The sequence below is a fragment of the Xyrauchen texanus genome, chromosome 32, assembly GCF_025860055.1.
Source record: "Xyrauchen texanus isolate HMW12.3.18 chromosome 32, RBS_HiC_50CHRs, whole genome shotgun sequence".
In the NCBI taxonomy this organism is placed as follows: domain Eukaryota; kingdom Metazoa; phylum Chordata; class Actinopteri; order Cypriniformes; family Catostomidae; genus Xyrauchen; species Xyrauchen texanus.
The window spans coordinates 21,375,482-21,391,757 of NC_068307.1; the positions used below are offsets into that span (position 1 = coordinate 21,375,482).

Consider the following 16,276-nt stretch of genomic DNA (forward strand, 5'->3'; position numbering starts at 1 on the left):
GCTCTGTCGTTCCCTTCCCACTATATGCTTATGTATTACACAATCAATGACCCGCATTCTTGCCGGCCAAATATTATTTCCCCACTCATAAGGGCTCCCCAGGTCCCCCTTAATTCCCTGGGGCTCATACAGTGGATGCTTGGCGCGCACGGCGTTGACAATGGGTTCCCGTAGCGTAAGCTAGCTTACGCAATACGAGAGAACCTCTCGTAAGAGAACGTATCGGTTACCTAACGTAACCTCGGTTCTCTCTAAATGAGGGAACAAGTATTGCGTAGCCGGCCGTGCTCGCGCCACGAGCGACTTTTCGCTTCAGTCAATGAAAACCAGGGTTCCAGCCTACGAACTACGCCTATATGCACTCAAGTCACGCCCATTTTGGCGGGCTTTGATGCAGTGAGCGCGCGGACGCCTCTCATTGGATGCGAGTTCGCCCAAGCTCGTCTATAGGCTGCAGCAGTTGCCGCAGAGCAACCTATGAGCTCGCTAGCTAGCCCGCTCAAGGTCTGCAGCTGCCACACTGCGTTGACAATGGATACAAAAATTAAGGATAATTTTTTGGCTTCAATATCTCAGAAAAGATGAATCTTTCCCGTAGCGTAAGCTAGCTTACGCAATACTCGTTCCCTCATCTAGAGAGAACCGAGGTTACGTTAGGTAACCGATACGTTTTCTGTAAATTGCACTGACCCTATTTTAGAAAGTGGTCTAAACAAGTAATAATGTCTTACCTGTCCAACAAAAAAAAGCAACATTGTCATCACTAGCCATGTTTTTCTCTGTCATCAAATCTTTCCACCTGGTGTATGTCGTACTGATGTTTCTGTCTTCTTGCTTCGGACCTTTTTCACTTCTTCGGCAGTACAGCTACTGAATCTCCTGTTGTCTCAGCTTCTAAAGCACAATAGTAAGCATGTTCCATTGGATTATTTTTGCTCTTCGCATCACCAAACAACACTGCGCTAAGCATATAGCCAAGGGTATCTACAGTACATAAATGGCAGCCAATGAGCATGAGGATTTTCTTTTTCGACGTTTAGTGAGGCACAGCTGACCATGTCATTTCAACATGGTGAAACACATTGAGTGACCCACACCATGTGTAATAGAAACACTTTTTTATCGAAAACTATTATGAGTACAGTCTTCTTATCATGTAAGAGCACACCATTCAGATCACTCTTCACAAAAACACAGTTCATTTGTTAATTAGTACAACTTTTTAAATTATCCCCAAATTACTGAACGCATTAACTGAGGCCTGGCTGCACATATCTCTTCTCACAAATGGCATGTTCTTAATCTATATGACATTTAAATCACACTTTAGCATTTAATTAAATAAAAATAACACAAATCTCTAAATTAATCTCTTAAAATGATACATTTTACAAAACGAGGATAATGTGAATTGTATATAGTGACTGACTATAATGCATACTAAACATAATATTGGTTGAGTGCTGTTTTCACCTTTAAAATGCCACTGATGTTGAATGCACATATATTGTGTTTTTCCCACTTCAACTTCAATTCGTTAATAATCTTCTGTTCTTGGCAACTGTGCTGGTTGTTTATCAGTGATTATCAAAGATATGCAGCTCTGTACATTTCACGAGAACTGTAGCAGCAGCATGTGATAGAGAGAAAGGGCCCCTGGCAGGGAACGTCGCCAAATGTATGCATAGCACCATATAGCGTACGTACATATTCTAAATGGTCTACTTTACTTAATGGGTTTCGACGAACAACACAAATATATCACCAATAACACCGTAGGCCCTTGCTTACGACTTTAGTGCAAAGGTCATTTCAGTTGGTCAAACCCTGGGACCTTTCACCCCCTCATTAGTGTAGAGTAATTTGTGGATGTTGCCTATATAATGGGGGAAGGCAGCCCCATTGATCAGAGGTTTGGTATTTGCATCTGATTGCTGTTTGACAACCAATGGTTTGACTTCCCGACAGCGGGCTCCGCCTTAGATTAGACGCACATATGATGTTACGGCCAAATTAACCTCTATATCGAAATAAAACGAGGAAGAGAAAGGTGCGTTAGCGAGAATACAGACCGCACAGTTACTGTAGACTGTTATATGTTCGTGTCTTTAATCAAACATTGACTAAGAGAGCGTCGCGACCGTGTTGTTTTTACGGGGAAATCAGGAATCATTCCGCTTCCCAATGAAAAAAAAAACTGAACGGAAGTTGAACTGGTAAGTGAAGTGTTTTTTTTTCCTCTCACCCCCTTCACATTTCGCTGGTTGTCTTTCCTCATATGGAAATAGTCAGCCGTTGGCAAATGTTTACACTTCAGTCTATTTATTTAGTTTTCTTAGCTTTATAATGTGTAAAGCTTTTGATGTGTTTTTCTGGCAGTAGTTGTGATTATTGTATATTTATTTTCGAAAATGTGCTCTTGCATGCATACAGTAAAACAAACACATACAGTAGTGAACAAACTGCTACGAGACACGCGATTTATATATGCAAATAAGGGTTTATAAAAATCCCCGGTTTGTCTTTTATTAGCAGCTCAACTGCTTGAATGTAGTTTGCGGAGGTAAGCTGTTTCTATGGCAGTTTTATAAATTTTTATTATTATTTTTTTGTGTGCTTTTTATCTAGGTCGGTGATTTGCTGGAAGTGGAAGTTGTGTGTGTGTGTGTGTGTATGTGTATGTGTATATGTATATAATATTATTTTATGCATTTAAAACATTTGTGAAAAGGGGAATCAAATCTGTTTTTTCCTCCTAAACAAAACAGGCTGATATGCTCTGAACAACAATATATATCACACACACACACACCATACACTTTGTCTATAAAGTAGCCATCTATATATGTTTGTGTGTGTTTATGCTTGTATACATAATTTATGTATGTAAATAAATGGTACAGCACATATAATGAAGGGATAGGTAATTAGGCAATAATCTTGCATATCCAACCCATTTTGGCAAATGGTGAAATATATTTATCTCATACATTGGTTAGACATGACTTGTATGTAAACCTCAGTTGTACATTATCTGTATGTGCATTCATGGATGGATCTATGGGTTTCAGTTTATTTTATTTCATGTCCACTTTTGAAATCTCTAAATCCTTGTAGATCCTTGTAGACTTTTTAAAGAGCCCTGTTGAAAATGTGGGCTAAGACTGATTTGCTTTCATTCCCTCCATATTTAATAAGCTCTGCAAATCTGCACAGAGCAGATTTCTTTAGGATTTAATTCTGGTCCACGTAAACAGACAAGCTGATTTGTTTGTAACAAGGAAGTGCACAGACATTTTTGGGGGCAGGGGCTCAAGTGGAAAAAATAAGGGCACTTTTATAATTATTTATTTAAAAAATATTTTAAACAAAATGTTAAATATGTTAGCACAACTCTGACTTCCTTACCAATTTATTTTAATTCCCTTACACTCACGCAATTGTTTCATACTCAACAGATTTCTACAAAATAATCAGTTCACACAGAGACCATGGTCTTAAGTATTCACTAGGTTTATCACAAGAGCAGGCAACAGCAAAGGAAACTATGCCACAATGTGCATGTTTTCTATGCTACTAGATTCAAGTATATATTTAGAATAAATGACTTTACCAAGGAGAGCGACATAGTTTTACTAGTTTGTTTATTTTGCACAAGGCAATAAATCGTTTTAATTCTTTTGGTGTTATTGGAATACATAACACTTCAAAATCAACAAAAATCTTCACAATAAACTGAAAAAGGCTGTTGCTGCTATTTTGTTAATACAAAATTTGTTTTGTTAATTTATTACAGGAAAAACACTGCAAAAAATGATTGACAGTATACAGCACCTTAACTGAAATTATTACAAAAAAGGTCTTTAACAAAATAACTATATTATTTCAAAGTTCATCCTATTCACCTGCATTGTCAAATGTATGCAAATTAGCACATTTTAATTAGTTAGGTGATTGTGATGACGTTTTTGGGCAGGCGGGCGGGCATCGGAACTCGACAGTCTCATCTCCCGATCTGATATTTAGATTTTTTTTTTTTTCTCAAGATGTGTTCTTAAACTATAAGTATTAAACTATATTTAACTTGACAGAGTGACCTAAAATGTTTATGGCACAACGCACCTGAGAAGCTACACAAGCATGTCTGACGCAGGTGTACATTGACTTAAACAAGCCCTCATAATAAATCTTGAACTGATTGACAAATTCAATGGATTGCTGTGAACTGTATGCCAATGATTGGCTTATGTTGAATAATATGGTAGTAAACAATACATTGTTTTCTAAAGCCGCTTTTTGTATCATCTTCTCAATGATTAACTCTTCTGCCACAAGAATGTAATGCTGTGTGTGTGTGTGTGTGTGTGTGTGTGTGTGTGTGTGTGTGTGTGTGTGTGTGTGTGTGTGTGTGTGTGTGTGTGTGTGTGTGTGTGTGTGTGTGTGTGTGTGTGTGTGTGTGTGTGCGTGCGCAGTATCTCACAAAAGTGAGTACACCCCTCACATTTTGGTAAATCCATCCAACTTCAACCGCTTATCCGAAGTCTGGTCGCGGGGGCAGTCGTTCCAGCAGGGGGCCCCAAACTTCCCGAGCCACATTAACCAGCTCTGACCGGGGGTCCCCGAGGCATTCCCAGGCCAGTGTGGAGATGTAATCTCTCCACCTAATCCTGGGTCTTCCCCGAGGCCTCTTCCCAGCTGGACGTGCCTGAAACACCTCCCTAGGGAGGCGGTCAGGGGGCATCCTTACAAGATGCCTAAACTGACTCCTTTCGATGCAAAGGAACAGCGGCTGTACTCTGAGCTCCTCCCGGATGACTGAGCTCCTCACCCTATCTCTAAGGGAGAAGCCCGCCACCCTTCTAAGGAAGCCCATTTCGGCCGCTTGTACTCGCGACCTAGTTCTTTTGGTCATGACCCAGCCTTCATGACCATAGGTGAGGGTATGAACAAAAATTGACCGGTAGATTGAGAGCTTTGCCTTCCGGCTCAGCTTCTCTTTTCATGACAACGGTGCGATAGAGCGAGTGCAATACCGCCCCCGCTGCCCCGATTCTCCGGCCAACCTCCCGCTCCATTGTCCCCTCACTCGTGAACAAGAACCCGAGGTACTTTAACTCCTTCACTTGGTGCAATACCTCCTTCTCTGGAGTACACACTCCCTCGGTTTCCTGCTGTAAATTTTTGTAAATATTTGATTATATTTTTTTCATGTGACAACACTGAAGAAATGACACTTTGCTACAATGTAAAGTAGTGAGTGTACATCTTGTTTAACAATGTAAATTTGCTGTCCCCTTAAAATAACTCAACACACAGCCATTAATGTCTAACCTCTGGCAACAAAAGTGAGTACACCCCTAAGTGAAAATGTCCAAATTGGGCCCAAAGTGTCAATATTTTGTGTGGCCACCATTATTTTCCAGCACTGCTTTAACCCTCTTGGGCATGGAGTCCACCAGAGCTTCACAGGTTGCCACTGGAGTCCTCTTCCACTCCTCCATGATGACATCACTTAGCTGGTGGATGTTAGAGACCTTGTGCTCCTCCACCTTCCGTTTGAGGATGCCCCACAGTTGCTCAATAGGGTTTAGGTCTGGAGACATGCTTGGCCAGTCCATCACCTTCACCCTCAGCTTCTTTAGCAAGGCAGTAGTCATCTTGGAGGTGTGTTTGGGGTCATTATCATGCTGGAATACTGCCCTGCGGCCCAGTCTCCGAAGGGAGGGATCATGCTCTGCTTCTGTATATCACAGTACATGTTGGCATTCATGGTTCCCTCAATGAACTGTAGCTCCCCTAGGGTTGGGCGATGTCCCCTAAATTGGCAGTTGACGATGTTGACAGTAAAACATCGCAATGCACGATGATATCGTCGGTGGGGCGGGGCGGGGCGGGGGGGGGGGATTATATAATTTCATATAATTTTCAAAAATTATATGAAAAGTTATAATTTTGTTATTTTACTAACCCAACTAATGACTTGTCGGCGCTTTATCAGTAGGTTGCACGACATGTGAAGCATTTATTTTTTTAGCTTTCACTTAAGAAGAGTTGTGCACTGTTTATTTTAATATATCTCTTTACATAAATACTATTTTCCACTTAAAAACTATAATTTCGTTATTTTACTCACTGATGAGCAAAAGGTCGAGGCAGAAATGGCCATTGATGGGGAAGAGGACCCGCTGACTTGGTGGAAAACGAACGACAAAAGGTTTCCGTTCATGGCAAGATTAGCCCGGAAATATCTGTGCATATGTGCTACCAGTACTCCATCAGAGCGGGTCTTCAGCACAGCGGGTAGTGTAGTTACTCCAATCCGCAGCTTATTAAAACCAGATAAAGTGAATATGTTGGTATTTCTGGCCAGAAACATGGAAATTTAAACATGGTCTATGGTGAAAGATATTAGACATCTTTACGCATTTTTCACCATCCGTTGCGGAGCTATTCGATTTTGCATATTATTTTTTAAACGTTCATATGACCACTTTACAATATTTCAATAACATAATTTATTTTGTAGCCTGTGCTGAAGTTAATTGTGCTGCTAATTATAAGTGAAATGTTAATGCCGAGTTTCGGTCTGAGTGTTGTTCCGTTTTCTTGTTTTATTTGTTGTTCTTCTATGTTTTAATAAATGTGTGTTATTCATATTCACCTTGTTTCTTTCATTTGATTTGACATTATGGATTTATGGCCAAGGAAATTCTTCTTTAAAAGTATTAACCAGACAAAAGTTATTTGACGTTCGCTGGTCTGGGTTTATCTTAAACTGCCGCTTCAGTGTATGCAAGAGCTATGTGACAATGAGCAAGATTTTCTGAGATACTACAACTACTAATAATTAATTAATAAAGGCTATTTTCTTGTAGCCTACAACATAAAATATTTTAATCTAAATGTACAGTGTAAGACATGTAAAAAAAAAGACAAGAAGCTAACAATGTCAAGATCAATATTTGTGTAGCCTGCCTGACACGGTATTTTCACAGACTAACACGTCACGTCTCTGGCATATACTACAGTATTTAAAATAGCATATGCATTAGTTATATTCTCAATTTAATTTACAGAGCAATCCCTGCAAAGTTTTTAGGTTAACTATAGAAGAGACTAGGATTAGTGAGTCACACTAGCAAGACTCGCAAAAGGGGGCGTGGCATCACGATGGTGGCTCTACATCGTGATGTTGGTCAGCCATCACGATGGACGATGATATCGTCCATCGGCACAACCCTAAGCTCCCCAGTGCCGGCAGCACTCATGCAGCCACAGACCATGACACTCCCACCACCATGCTTGACTGTAGACAAGACACACTTGTCTTTGTACTCCTCACCTGGTTTCCACCACACACGCTTGACACCATCTGAACCAAATAAGTTTATCTTGGTCTCATCAGACCACAGGACATGGTTCCAGTAATCCACGTCCTTAGTCTGCTTGTCTTCAGCAAACTGTTTGTGGGCTTTCTTGTGCATCATCTTTAGAAGAGGCTTCCTTCTGGGACGACAGCCATGCAGACCAATTTGATGCAGTGTGCGGCGTATGGTCTGAGCACTGACAGGCTGACCTCCCTCCCCTTCAACCTCTGCAGCAATGCTGGCAGCACTCGTACGTCTATTTCCCAAAGACAAACTCTAGATATGACACTTGAGCATGTGCACTCAACGTCTTTGGTCGACCATGGCGAGGCCTGTTCTGAGTGGAACCTGTCGTGTTAAACTGCTGTATGGTCTTGGCCACCGTACTGCATTTCAGTGTCCGGGTCTTGCAATCTTTTTATAGTCTAGGCCATCTTTATGTAGAGCAACGTTTCTTTTTTTTCAGATCCTCAGAGAGTTCTTTGCCATGAGGTGCCATGTTGAACTTCCAGTGACCAGTATGAGGGAGTGTGAGTGCGATGACACCAAATTTAACACACCTGCTCCCCATTCACACCTGAGACCTTGTAACACTGACGTGACACCGGGGAGGGAAAATGGCTAATTGGGCCCAATTTGGACATTTTCACTTAGGGGCGTACTCACTTTTGTTGCCAGCGGTTTAGACATTAATGGCTGTGTGTTGAATTATTTTGAGGGGACATCAAATTTACACTGTTATACAAGCTGTACACTCACTACTTTACATTGTAGCAAAGTGTAATTTCTTCAGTGTTGTCACATGAAAAGATATAATCAAATATTTACAAAAATGTGAGGGGTGTACTCACTTTTGTGAGATACTATATGTATATAATGTGTGTATGTGTGTATATACATATATTATTTATTTTATTTATTTTTTTAAGTTAAAAAAAAAAAAAGCACCCCAGAAAAAATGGGAACTTTCTCTCAAGGAAGAAAAAGGGCAGGTGCTCAAGCCCCCTTTGATGTCTGTGTGTGCACGTGCCTGGTTTGTAACTCAGTTGAGCAGTCAACACATGGCATTATCACACACCTGCAACATTGCACTGAGTTGTTTTTTTTTATCAATCCAACAACAGCTGGGTAAGATATTTGATTCACTATCTTAATCTTGGTATGTAGATCGTTAGATGCAAAACAAAATGTATCCACAAACTAAGGAAGTTATCAAAAGTTAATACTAAGTAATCTTTTTTCAATGCACAATGTAACGTATCATCCTTCAGTTCTAAGGACAAGAAGCCCTTGCGTTTGTCAGTTTGAATAATTAATCTGCCAGATATGATTGGAAAGATTAATGAGATTTGAGTGTTGGATCTTTGCCATTATTTATGTGTTCAAAAGTGCAACAAAAGACAACTGTGCTGATTACAGTCAGTTGTTTGTGTTTGTAGTAGGTGGCATATTACTGCATGTTACTTTTGGGCCAATCCAAACTCTGCAATATTATTTGGAGGGTATTTTCACATTTTAAAGTGATAGTTTACCCAAAAATCATGCACTCACCCTCATTTTGTTCCAAACCCATATGACTTTCTTCCATGGAACACAAAAGTAGATGTTAAGCATGTAAGACACCATTCATTTTTATTGCATCTAATTCCGTACAATGAAAGTAAATTGTGACTGAGGCTGTCATTATAACAACATCTCCTTTTTTTGTTACACGTAAGAAAGAAAATAATATTGGTTTGGAGCAAAATGAGGTTAAATATTAATAATGGCTAAATTAAAAATGTTTTGGATTAACTAGGCCTATACATTTAAAGGGTAATGAAACCCAAAAACAAGATGTTGAGATGTTAACCGATATGTACAGGTTGCACATTATTGAAAACAATGATTATATTTGGTTCTATACAGCTGTGAGTCAGCCTTCTCAATCACAAACAGCACCAACTCATTTTGTTCTTCTTTTTCCAATGGTTACCTAAACAAAAAATCTGGCTCCTGCACTTGCTATTGTGTGCAAATTTACAATATTTGCAGGACCGTTTTTTCCCCTTCCTGAATAGGATGATAATTTAAATAGAAAATTGAATTTTATCTATTTTATTCCAATTAAATTTAAATTCTTTCTTAAGTAAACATGACATTTCTTTATTTGTTTTCATATGTGGGTTGATATTGTCAGAGGGCTTAAGCAGATCTAAAAGTTTCTCCTCAGTTTCCATAATTCGTAAACAATAGCCCTAAAGTTTTAAAATCATGTTATGTTTTGTTTTCATAGTAAAGTTTATAAAAAATTAATTGTTAGTTAAGAGTATAAGTCATGTTTGTTCTTCAGCCAGATCTTATAAAATATAATTCAATATACAGTATACCCTGTGACTATTTTAATATGAATAAATGCGCATTATTAGTTTTTTTTTTTTTTTTGTAAAATGCTACTTGCAGTGAAAGTGCTAGCTAAGATGAAAACTTTATCTTTTTCTCCCGCAAGAAAGTAGTTGAAGGGCACTGCCATACACTGATGAAGGAAAGCTGTTTTATGCGTTTACATTTCCATACACATTGTCGGCTAATAAAGCATAATCGTGTAAGAACATGCATGTAAATACACTCATTTTGCTTGTTATTTTTGCTTTTTCATTTGGTGCAAAAATGGCATCCTACAGATTGAATATATAAGAAAATAAATAAAACACTGTTATGTGCACTGCAGGCACAAGAAATGTTTCCCGGTGACCAGCATAAATGATGTTTGGTTAGTTTTGAAGTTGTTCGTATGCGACAGAGGGTGTGGGGTTTGTACTGATAAGACGAGGCACACAGAGGAATGAGGCTTTGCACCCAGTCACACCTTTTACAATCAGAATGAAGCTAGTGTATCAGCCATGAACTTATTTGCAGGTTTTCAGGTTGGAAAACTCTCCTCTGAGCTGGCCAAACAGGTTTCAGCTTTGTACATTACTATGTAGTGTTTAGCGAGATCACATGACTTGTGTTGCAGCTCAAGGAGGGAACAACTCTTTTTTTAGATTTATCCATATGCGCGTACCTCTGTGTTGGGCAACGCTTAACATAAGTGAAACAGAAAGCACCATTTAAAAGAAAACGCTAGACAAACTATGAGGAAAGAATAAGTTCTCGTAAACTTTTTGTATGTGCAATACATACTATGCATGCCTATTTGAAACTGAATTTTCTGTAATTGCCCTGTGTTGCTAAATTTGTGGGCACACACTGCCTTTAAAGTATTAGTCTTTGCACATCAAATGCGAATTTTATTTTGCCACGATTAACATTTTGAATAGAAACAAGGGATTCATTTTGAGCCATTCACACCTGGAGCCAGTGATGGACTGGTCATTTGGAGGACTGGGACTTTCCTGGCCCTACCTCGCAGCCCATTGTCTGGGCGCATACGCAAGAGCAAAGCTGGCCTCCCGCGCAGCACTCTGCGATCGCACCCCACAGTCCCATGGTAAACAGCGCGAGAAATGAAAACCTTAAAGGTTCCTTGCAAAGCTCGTTGAAACCAGATTAAACCGCCCTGACATTCAAAATGGCAGTAACAAGGTAAATAGGAAAACAATGTGTCATTCGCAATGGCAGTTACATTCTTTTCAATCCACACATCACCATTCTTATTACACTGCATTTAGTAACACTATCTGTAGAAACTTTGGCGTTTTGGCAGAAAGATTGTGTATATTTGAGAGACTGTATACTGCATGTCATTATAATTATATTAAATATATATTAGGGGAATATATGTCACTTTCATGGCAGTTGTTTTTTATTGTCTCTACATAGATATTGTTTTTCAATAGTTTTTGTTTTAGAAACCATAATTACAACTGGTAATAAGGAGCATGGTTTCACCTATGATAACCATGTTCTTACTAATACCACAGTTAAACTCTAGATACTATGCAAGAGCTGTGGTACATTTTCATAAGGGCAAGTATAAAGGCGAATGTAACGAGCTTTAAATTCTGGACCCCTGTGAATTAAAGATGAAGCTATGTGTTTTTCCTCTGTAAATATGTTCCGTTCTATTGAACTTTAATGGAAAAAGTTAATTCAATAATTAAGATCATGGTCAAAGAGAAATATCAGTTAAAAAGTCCTAATGTCATAGCCTTTCATAGATTACCGTTTACAGATTTGATTGTTGTTAATATCAGTAAATTCACATCTCCCTCACAACTGAATGCTTCACAGTCAAATGTACATTTCTATGCAACAGAAAATATATTGTATTAATGTTGATAACTGCATTTGCAATTCAATAATAATATCACTATAAGATATTAGATATATCTGTGATATTAGACCCAAAACTAATTAAAAAAATGAAACCAAGTTTTTCAACTAAATGCTATTGGCCCATTACTGGTTGAAGCATAAAACTGCAAGTTACCAACAGAGGAACAGTTTTCTTCGTAATCACAGAGATTTTCATGACTTGCTATTTTCATGTTGACATTACGTTATTCGTTTAAACATTTATAATTGAGAAGTTACTTGCTTTGGGGAAGATAAAAGCACAAACACATGAATGTTTGTATTGTTCTACACATCTCAATTTAAGTGGTAAAACTCATGATATGGGTTCAGTTTAAAACATTACAATCTACAGTCTCAGTTGATAATGCAATTGAACCGTAATACTACAATAGTAGGTCTATACAATGTAAGGCTGTCATCAAAAACACAAAATTAGGATTCAGTATTGATGGTGATGAAATATACCTTATTTAATATAAAAATGTAGAAATATGCAATATAACAATTACAACATTAAACTGTTTATTTCGTCGATTCTTTGGAAGTTATAATAGAGAGATGGTTACATTTTAATCAAATTAATATACATTATTGTGTAATGAAATCTGTACATTTATAAACAAACTGATTTGAGCATACATTTATGGGGAACCTTGTTTAGTGGCTTTTAGATGCAATTTTTAAATGGTCTACTCTGTTTAAACAGTGATCTGATAAATAAAAATTGACACGTTTTAATTTCTGTGACTGTTGGAAAAGAAATTAAAAAACAGCAGCGTGCACACTGAGGGAGTCTCAACTGCAGTAATGTTATAAAATAATCAGAAGTCTTTAATTAATAGTAAACCTGTTTGTTACTGGTTAAGGTGGTTGGGAACCAGCTGAACAGTCAACGTAAATTTTAATAGCATAAATTAACTTAAACACACACACACACTCACAGCGGCTGCATGTGGCTCTCTCCCAAACTGGCACCTCCGGCTCGTCTTTATCCCCCCTTCCGGCTGATTAGCCTGATTCAGGGCCGGGCATGTGTCCTCACAATGTTTCAGTAACTGGAAAAAACTAAACTTATAAATAGAGCGTGATCGGTAAAACCATGAGCAATGTTCGATTTATTAAAGCATGACAACCAATATAAATTTCAACAACCCTACCTACCAATAAATAATTATTGTAAGCTTAACATAATCGGAGTAAGACAGGGTTTATTATTTTTTTATGTACTCCACAATACATTTTGGTTCTATACATTTACATAGTTTAGCTTTAACATGTAAATGATATTGCTGAATCACTGCCTTGCGTCCCCTTTTTCTTCGGCAAATATAAAAAAATATTTCTATTGCGGTGACTCGCCACTCGATGTGCCTTTTTTATACCAAAATCGTTGTGTTTTCTCCACAAAATTATGCATCTTTATTCTTGTGCTATCGTTAAGTCTAGAATTAACAACTAGATAAAGTTTGTCAAAACAATCTTTGATGTTGGCTTGAGACAGCCTAGCCTGAAAGTTTATAGACCAACCGACAGATATACTGCTAGCATGTTTTTAGCACTTCGCTAGGCGTTGTTAGCATGTGTTTGCACACATGCTAGCATGTTTTTAGCACTATGCTAGGTTTTGCTAATCAAGCCTCTGAGAGGGATAAAGGCCAACTGGAGACTGCAGTGGGACAGAGAGAGACATTTTTGGGCAGCTGTCCGACACGTTGGTTAAGTTCTTCATTAAAATATTATTTATATTGTCAAGCTGGTTCTCGCCGCCTCCTTTCAGTTAATACCGTTACATAGATATTACAGGAAAAAGTTTTCACACTTTGAATGGAAGTCAATATGACATGAGGCCTTTTCGGAAGTCCGATACTGGAATACCGTAGTTTCCGATCAGTTAGAAAAGATATAGCACACTATTTGGGATTATGGCACTTTTCCACTGCACGTTACAGTTTGACTCCCCTCAACTCTACTCACTTTACTTTTCTGAGCTTGCATTTCCATTACAGTTTAGTGCCACCTCAATATGGGTGGGATTATAGGCTGATCGTTATAGTTGTGCCGCCTCTACTGCCGTGACATCATCTTAAACACGACACAAACTGACCAAAACAATAACACGACCGCTAGCTGTTCGCTACTAGCTTATTGTGCTGCATAAAGCAGTTGTTGCATGGTGATTTTACACAAGTGTTTCAGTTAAATTGGCCTGGTTGTTTTAGAAGAAAGCTTCCAGTAGCTGTTCAACTAGATAAAGTGAAGCTTTCAAGCAGAGTATAGAGTTAACCTAACAAACATACAATCCTCTGTCGTGGATCAGTCCAGGGCACTCTTCCTCCCATTGCTTGCCGGTTTAGATGGTGTCCATTTGGTCGAACCACTTTTCCTTGATGGTTCTGTAGTCACTTAAGTTTTTTTTACTTTTCCCTACACTGTAGGTAGGGCCGGTGGTAGCCGTACATGTCCTGAGAGACTTTTTCGTTTCGCTCATCCCTAACGGGTGGACCGTCTGCACCTCGTTTATTGACCACGGTGTGGTTTTGCGCACAGCCATTTCTTTTTTCACAATTCGAAAGTCTCGTGAACAAATGATACTGCTATCGCTGTTGCTGACTTTAAAACTAGCGGGTTGATGTCGGAAATCCAGTGATTCTGGTAGTGACTATTCTCCCTGACCAATCAGTGATCTGCAGGATTTTTACCTCACATTTACTACCGGCTTGGCTCGCTTTGAACCTCGATCGAGGTGGTACCAAAAAAAGGTACCAGGTACAATCCATAGTGGAAAACCCCAAAAAAGTGAGCGGAGTTGAGTTGAGCAGTACCGTGCAGTGGAAAAGCCCCATTAGTCTGACAGTCTGTGCAGAGTTTGGTGCATGTAGCTTAAAATCTATGAAAAGTTTGTCTGAAATTTTAGTCTCTGAATAATAATAATAATAAGTTTAAATAGAATATCAGTATGTTGGTTTTCTCAAGGCAACATAATGAGTCAGACTGAAGGTGGCTTTTGTTTTGGATGTCGTCACGTATAATTCATAACATTCAGTTTTTAAGTGAATTAGTAACACCGGTGAAATGCCTCGATGAAACACCTAGAGAAATCTGTGGTTTTTCTTTTTTTATCATTTCTTTTTTATTTATTTTTTTTTTTTTCATTTTTTCAATGTTTTTTTTTAGAAACCAAATGCTTGCTTGTCTTTCGTAGTGCCATTTTATGGTTTATTTGTAAACTTATCAAGTAGTTCTAATTTCGCATCCATGCTTGCCGAAGTGCAGACCAGCTGAAAAGCCTTTTAAACATGTCTATAAAAAGGTGGAGTTCATAGCATTCAGAATAGCATGCTGAGTGTTAGGAGGTTTATGTGGACTCAGTCGAGTGGCTTGGCTCGCATTCAGCTGTGCCTTTGCCAAAAACCACATTTTAAAGCGTTTCTGTGGCGTGCTGCCATTCACCTCAAGCCCCTGCAAAAAAGGGATGATTTCACCATTTGGGAGCATGCCATAAGGGAATCCCTGCCAGCTGATCTTCAGTATTTCTTCTATGAAAGACTTGTTGCATTCTAGTTGGAAATTCTACTAACAGAAACAGCATATTTAGATCTTGTGGCCTGGAGCCCTTTTGACCATTGTCTCATTTGGTTAACAAACAATTTGGCTCTTACCCAAACCATAATAAGGCTGGCAGTTTGCTTTCATAGTTACACGCAATCTTAATTGTTGAATTACCACATCAATCAAATGCACTCTTTTGTGGGTCATGCATTTATATGACTGTCATTAACTTGAAAAGACTCATTCTTTAAAGGTTATAATACATACCCTTTACCTATCGTCCTAAGCTAATCTATCAATCAACTTGTTTAGCCTGTTTATTTTCATCAGGTTTTTGCAGGCAAAATATTATCATTATAATACTGATGGAAAATTGGTTGCTATACCATTCTAAATTCCCCTAATTTTTACTTGCACCTCATTTGGTCTGAAAATTACATACTACTGAACCTGTTTGAGTAGTAAAAGTCAAAAATTGTTAGCAATGTCCGCAATTTGGTTTGTTTCTTTCTCTCGGAGTTCCATTATTGGCAGGGGTCAGAAAGAGTTAAAGAACAATAAAAGCATTCAGATGAAGATTCTGGAACACTGACGACAATTAAAGATAATGCAGCTATGGACACGAGCGGTTTCGTTTGACAGTGTTTTCATGCAGAACTAGCAAAGTATTAATGATAATATAATATAATAGACTTGGGAAATGTTGCCATATAGTGATTTGGCCATAAGCCACCTGTAAAAGCCAATAATTTAATAACTGCCGTTAAAGTCATTTATTTTCAATTCTTAATGTAATAAAGTAAATAATGTAATAACTTACAAAACGTAATAATTTCTGAACCAGTAACGTAAACTTTTTGCCCATAATGTAATTGGCTGGCTCTTACATTATTGGTTGAGTATATACAAAAATAATAAAAAATATATTACTTTATTGGCAGTTATTACATTAAAGGTTGTTATTACCTTATTGGAAATTATTATTTCCAATGTGTTATTACCACATTTGAAAAATGAATAAAAGTCTTTGCATCAAACGATGAAAATATTTCAAATGGCATTTATTTTGGAGGATAGCG

The 16,276-nt window shown here is 38.2% G+C and overlaps 1 protein-coding gene across 2 annotated transcripts in view; it reads left to right on the forward strand.

The window, feature by feature from the left end:
• Positions 1–2,019: 2,019 nt before the first annotated feature.
• Positions 2,020–16,276, forward strand: part of LOC127626358 (AT-rich interactive domain-containing protein 3A-like) — a 64,178-nt gene continuing 49,921 nt past the window's right edge. The window contains exon 1 of one of the 2 annotated variants that reach the window (XM_052102092.1): positions 2,020–2,216. The gene's annotated coding sequence lies outside the window, so the exon portion shown is untranslated. Of the gene's footprint in view, positions 2,217–10,845; positions 10,935–16,276 lie in introns of those variants that run through there. The other variant, XM_052102093.1, reaches the window with a different exon arrangement.